The following is a 7,120-nucleotide window of genomic DNA, read 5'->3' as shown; positions in this document are numbered from 1 at the left end:
AGCATGGAGCTTCTAACGAAAGGTACTACACTGGAGGACAGACTGAGGAAACTGCACGCACCTCCCGTCACTGGAGGGTCGTACCTCCACTCACCAAACAAGTCTGTTTCCAGGCTTGTTTGGTGATTACTTGTTCAAGGGACTTGGGTAAGTTTCCATGATAAACAAGTCACCAAGACTTCGATAGTCACTTCGATGTGAATGAGTCAAAGACCTCAATGAGTCAGAAAGACCTCAATGAGTCAGTACCTCAATGAGTCAGAAAGACCTCAATGAGTCAGTACCTCAATGAGTCAGAAAGACCTCAATGAGTCAGAAAGACCTCAATGAGTCAGTACCTCAATGAGTCAGAAAGACCTCAATGAGTCAGTACCTCAATGAGTCAGAAGGACCTCAATGAGTCAGTACCTCAATGAGTCAGAAGGACCTCAATGAGTCAGAAAGACCTCAATGAGTCAGTACCTCAATGAGTCAGAAGGACCTCAATGAGTCAGTACCTCAATGAGTCAGAAGGACCTCAATGAGTCAAGAGGACCTCAATGAGTCAGTACCTCAATGAGTCAGAAGGACCTCAATGAGTCAGTACCTCAATGAGTCAGTACCTCAATGAGTCAGAAAGACCTCAATGCGTCAGAAGGACCTCAATGAGTCAGAAAGACCTCAATGAGTCAGTACCTCAATGAGTCAGAAGGACCTCAATGAGTCAGAAGGACCTCAATGCGTCAGAAGGACCTCAATGAGTCAGTACCTCAATGAGTCAGAAGGATCTCAATGCGTCAGAAGCACCTCAATGAGTCAGTACCTCAATGAGTCAAAAAGACCTCAATGAGTCAAGAGGACCTCAATGAGTCAGTATCTCAATGAGTCAGGACCTCAATGAGTCAGTAGGACCTCAATGAGTCAGCAGGACCTCAAGCACAGTGCTATTTCGACGCAGTTGACCACAGCGTCAAAACTCCGGTGCAACAGACAATTTAAAAGCACCGCAATGTTTACGGAACCTCAGTCACCGCCTCCTGAGGTGAGGTTGGCTAACGTAGGTTATTCAAGCTTCTGGCTAGTCTAAACCGATGGATATTTGACGCAGGTGAAGTGGCTGGTGCAGTAGTTGTGTGTGTGTGTGTGTGTGTGTGTGTGTGTGTGTGTGTGTGTGTGTGTGTGTGTACTCACCTAGTTGTGCTTGCGGGGGTTGAGCCCTGGCTCTTTGGTCCCGCCTCTCAACTGTCAATCAACTGATGTACAGGTTCCTGAGCCTACTGGGCTCTATCATATCTACACTTGAAACTGTGTATGGAATCAGCCTCCACCACATCACTGCCTAATGCATTCTATTAAATGCTGTGGGTACAACTGGAGCCATGTGTGTGTGTGTGTGTGTGTGTGTGTGTGTGTGTGTGTGTGTGTGGGAGTTGTGTGGGTAACAGACCACTGTGTGGTGTGGGGGGGAGGGGGTGAGGCCGGAGGGAGGTGGTTCACACCTACACACAGATAAGATAAGATAATGGTGGTGAGTGTGTAGTGGTGATAAAGCTCCAGGTGTGACCAGATAACAGCCTCTATGGCTACACTTCCCTCACTCACTCACACACACACACACAAACACACACACACACACACACACACACACACACACACACACACACACACACACACACACACACACACACACACACACACACACACACAACCCACATGATGATCACAACCTACAAAATCCTCAGGGGAATCGACCGGGTAAACAAGGATGAACTATTCAACACTGGTGGGACGCGAACAAGGGGACACAGGTGGAAGCTGAGTACCCAAATGAGCCACAGAGACGTTAGAAAGAACTTTTTCAGTGTCAGAGTAGTTAGTAAATGGAATGCATTAGGAAGTGATGTGGTGGAGGCTGACTCCATACACAGTTTCAAATGTAGATATGATAGAGCCCAGTAGGCTCAGGAATCTGTACACCTGTTGATTGACGGTTGAGAGGCGGGACCAAAGAGCCAGAGCTCAACCCCTGCAAGCACAACTAGGTGACAACTAGGTGAGTACACACACACAACATTGAACAAGCCAATGAATAAACTTGTCAATTTTAACTCTTTCATACAAGGTTTGACAAGTCTTGGGTTGTAAATATAGGTGAAGACGCAACTATGTTGGGGTGGGGGCTGTGGGGTGGGGGGTGGGGGCTGTGGGGTGGGTGGTGGGGGCTGTGGGGTGGGTGGTGGGGGCTGTGGGGTGGGGGTGGGGGCTGTGGGATGGGTGGTGGGGGCTGTGGGGTGGATGGAGAGGCTGTGGGATGGATGGACGCCGCTGTGGGATGGGTGGAGGTGCTGTGGGGGAGCCAGTGGGTGGGTGTGTGGGGGAGCCAGCGGGTGGGTGTGTGGGGGAGCCAGTGGGTGGGTGTGTGGGGGAGCCAGTGGGTGGGTGTGTGGGGGAGCCAGTGGGTGGGTGTGTGGGGGAGCCAGCGGGTGGGTGTGGGGGAGCCAGCGGGTGGGTGTGGGGGAGCCCGCGGGTGGGTGTGGGGGAGCCAGCGGGTGGGTGTGGGGGAGCCCGCGGGTGGGTGTGGGGGCGGGAATGTGGGCAGCGAGGCGCTGGGCTGACCCTCCCGGCCAGTTATATACCCAACATGCAATTTCCTTATCAAGGGTCTCCAACCTTCCTCGTAATCCATTGTATTTCGATGAGCCTTCCCTGGTCACGGTCTGTGGTCCCTGGGCACGGTCTGTGGTCCCTGGTCACGGTCTGTGGTCCTTGGTCACGGTCTGTGGTCCCTGGCCACGGTCTGTGGTCCCTGGGCACGGTCTGTGGTCCCTGGGCACGGTCTGTGTTCCCTGGCCACGGTCTGTGGGTCCCTGGTCACGGTCTGTGGTCCCTGGGCACGGTCTGTTGTCCCTGGCCACGGTCTGTTGTCCCTGGCCACGGTCTGTGGTCCCTGGTCACGGTCTGTGGTCCCTGGTCACGGTCTCTGCCCCCCCCCCCTTCCCCCTACTGGCCACGCCCCCCCGTACTAAGCCCAATCACTACCGTACCTTAACAACCACGAATCTCAACACCACCGATACAATCATTAGTCACATTTAACGTTGTAAACATTAGCGGCCACAGCGTAGTGCGCCTGTTACGTCACCCACAAGAGGTTCAACAACCCCATAAGGCTGTTATATCTATCTCTGAGGCTCTGAATAGTCAACCATATGACACTGTAGCCCCTCAAACACCAGCCAGTGATTAAGGAAGTGGTTTATCTTTGTCTGTACCCGATAGGTCTGTCATTTTTCAAATTGCCTCTCCGCTTCTCTTCTGATTCTGGTGTATTAATTTCTGGTCCCTCCTTAGATAAGGTATTTATTAGGATATACGTCTAATCCAGTATGCTTATACAGTCCTGAGTGTATAGGCATACTGGTGAGGCATGATTGATGGGGGTGAGGCATGATTGATGTGGGTGAGGCATGATTGATGTGGGTGAGGCATGATTGATGTGGGTGAGGCATGATTGATGAGGTGAGGCATGATTGATGGGGGTGAGGCATGATTGATGTGGGTGAGGCATGATTGATAGGGGTGAGGCATGATTGATGGGGGTGAGGCATGATTGATGTGGGTGAGGCACGATTGATGGGGGTGAGGCACGATTGATGGGGATGAGGCATGATTGATGAGGTGAGGCATGATGGGTGAGGCATGATTGATGGGATGAGGCATGATTGATAGTGTGAGGCATGATTGATGGGGATGAGGCATGATTGATGGTGTGAGGCATGATTGATGTGGGTGAGGCATGATTGATGGGGGTGAGGCATGATTGATGAGGTGAGGAATGATTGATGGGGTGAGGCATGATTGATGGGATGAGGCATGATTGATAGTGTGAGGCATGATTGATGGGGATGAGGCATGATTGATGGTGTGAGGCATGATTGATGTGGGTGAGGCATGATTGATGGGGTGGGGCATGATTGATGAGGTGAGGCATGATGGGGTGAGGCATGATTGATGAGGTGAGGCATGATGGGGTGGGGCATGATTGATAGGGTGAGGCATGATTGATGAGTGAGGCATGATTGATGGGGGTGGGGCATGATTGATGGGGGTGAGGCATGACTGATAGCATGAGGCATGATTGATGGGGGTGAGGCATGACTGATAGCATGAGGCATGATTGATGGGGGTGAGGCATGACTGATAGCATGAGGCATGATTGATGGGGGTGAGGCATGACTGATAGCATGAGGCATGATTGATGGGGGTGAGGCATGACTGATAGCATGAGGCATGATTGATGGGGGTGAGGCATGACTGATAGCATGAGGCATGATTGATGGGGGTGAGGCATGACTGATAGCATGAGGCATGATTGATGGGGGTGAGGCATGACTGATAGCATGAGGCATGATTGATGGGGGTGAGGCATGATTGATGGGGGTGGGGCATGATTGATGGGGGTGAGGCATGACTGATAGCATGAGGCATGATTGATGGGGGTGAGGCATGACTGATAGCATGAGGCATGATTGATGGGGGTGAGGCATGACTGATAGCATGAGGCATGATTGATGGGGGTGAGGCATGACTGATAGCATGAGGCATGATTGATGGGGGTGAGGCATGACTGATAGCATGAGGCATGATTGATGGGGGTGAGGCATGACTGATAGCATGAGGCATGATTGATGGGGGTGAGGCATGACTGATAGCATGAGGCATGATTGATGGGGGTGAGGCATGACTGATAGCATGAGGCATGATTGATGGGGGTGAGGCATGACTGATAGCATGAGGCATGATTGATGGGGGTGAGGCATGACTGATAGCATGAGGCATGATTGATGGGGGTGAGGCATGACTGATAGCATGAGGCATGATTGATGGGGGTGAGGCATGACTGATAGCATGAGGCATGATTGATGGGGGTGAGGCATGACTGATAGCATGAGGCATGATTGATGGGGGTGAGGCATGACTGATAGCATGAGGCATGATTGATGGGGGTGAGGCATGACTGATAGCATGAGGCATGATTGATGGGGGTGAGGCATGACTGATAGCATGAGGCATGATTGATAGCATGAGGCATGACTGATAGCATGAGGCATGATTGACAAAAATAATATTCAAATCTCAACTAAAACACCTTTTTTATGTTTTAATACCTTAGAATGTCATATGGAAACCTATGCAGCTTTTGCTCGCTTGCTATTGGCTGCCTGCGCGGTCACCCATCCAACGTTGACCTTAACCTGACTGATCGAGACATTTAACTAGTCACCAACCACTATCGCCATCAAATTAGACAATCACTATCGCACTGTACCTACCACCACCACCCTTAACAATTAGCTAACAGCTACCACCATCCACTACACTACCACCATCACCACTCGTATACTGAAAATATGACTACCACTACTAACACCAGTTGTAACCACCACTACAACCATTAATGTTATCCATACATCACTACAAATTCTTCCATTACCCTTACAATAACCACAATTACCCCCCCCCCACCTTTCACTATAAGCACCATTAACCCTCAATATAACCATCCATTTATTTTAACAACCACCATTACCACCCTGTAATCACCATTACTCCCACTTTAACCACAATTACTCTGCTATAACCACTATTAACCCCATTATAACTGCCGTCAATACCCCCACTCCATTATAACTACCATTACCCGCAACAATATCCACTACCACCCCACCACAATAACTACCACTATCCCCCCCTCACAATATCCACCACAATAACCCCCACTACCCCCCACAATAACAACCACCCCCACAATACCCACCACTACCCCCACCCCCATAATACCCCCCACCCCCATAATACCCCCCACCCCCCATAATAACCACCACTACCCCCACACCCCCACAATAACCACCACCACCACCTTGCTGCTACCACGCAAGATAACGTCGCCTACCTGACATCCCATTCATTCCCACCTGCACCCCTCCACCTGCACCCCTCTAGCAACCCCACCACCAGGAGACACAATGTGAGGGGCGCCTCACCAGGCCTCCCCAACCCCTCACAACACACACCGCCGCCCGTCACCACCATACGGGAGAAAAACAGAAAAAACACAGCAATTCGGCACGCTTGTCTTGGCGCCCGGAGGGAGGGGCGGCCGCTGGCCTCTCCCCCCCCCCCTCATACCAACCCTCCCCCCATCTCCCCCCCAGCATTTCCTCACCATTTCCATGCGTTCGTCAGCTAACGCAAGCATCTAACGCATATAAAAGGGCGTGGCACTAACGTGCCACGCCCCCCTACTCCTGACGTAGGGGTCAATAGAGAGAGGTGCCAAGTTTATGAATGACAACACCATGACGTCACCAAACATTGGCTGACACTGACACAGCTCCCCCCCCATAACCCCCCTAAAAAAAACAAAATAACACCAATATACCTCCTGTAGGAGGCGTTGCACGTGGCGGGTAAACACCCCCGCCTCCTGCAGAAGCCCCCAGGAGGCGTCTACAGCCCTACATAATAGTAGAAAAGAGATGTAGTAAATAAGGGCGGTGTTGGCGTGTCGCCGCGGCGGTCGTGCGTCTGGCAGCGGGGTCAAGGGATCGCCCATTCTATCCCTCGCTCTTGGCTCCAGGACCGAACCCTTAGCCAGCGGCGCCAGGCTAAATTTCCATCGATTTCCCCGGCTTTTCCGAGGGCGTGACCCTCGGGTAGGGATGCCCAGGGCACCGGCAGGCCCTCATGGTGCTTGTCAGGGCCAGGAAGGGCCGGCCACGGCACGGGACTTACCTGAAATAGGCTGAGAACCGAGGAGGTGTTGTCCCCCCGCCCGCCCCTAGGCTCGAGCTCTCACTAGTGGCTCCTCTTTCAGGTGCACCGCACCGACCCCTGTGTGTGTGTGTGTGTGTGTGTGTGTGTGTGTGTGTGTGTGTGTGTGTGTGTGTGTGTGTGTGTGTGTGTGTGTGTGTGTGTGTGTGTGTGTGTGTGTGTGTGTGTGTGTGTGTGTGTGTGTGTGTGTGTGTGTGTGTCTGTGTGTGTGTGTGTGTGTGTGTGTGTGTGTGTGTGTGTGTGTGTGTGTGTGTGTGTGTGTGTGTATTGTTGTGTGTGTGTGTGTGTGTGTGTGTGTGTGTGTGTG

The 7,120-nt window shown here is 51.9% G+C and overlaps 1 protein-coding gene across 1 annotated transcript in view; it reads right to left on the bottom strand.

The window, feature by feature from the left end:
- Positions 1-6,860, bottom strand: part of LOC123773359 (uncharacterized) — a 57,384-nt gene extending 50,524 nt beyond the window's left edge. Inside the window, exon 1 of the mRNA XM_045767040.2 lies at positions 6,775-6,860. The gene's annotated coding sequence lies outside the window, so the exon portion shown is untranslated. The remainder of the gene's footprint in view (positions 1-6,774) is intronic.
- Positions 6,861-7,120: the final 260 nt, after the last annotated feature.

The sequence above is a fragment of the Procambarus clarkii genome, chromosome 89 (assembly GCF_040958095.1).
Source record: "Procambarus clarkii isolate CNS0578487 chromosome 89, FALCON_Pclarkii_2.0, whole genome shotgun sequence".
Classification (NCBI taxonomy): domain Eukaryota; kingdom Metazoa; phylum Arthropoda; class Malacostraca; order Decapoda; family Cambaridae; genus Procambarus; species Procambarus clarkii.
Note: the sequence above shows the minus strand (reverse complement) of the source record. Positions and strands in the feature narration are given on the sequence as shown.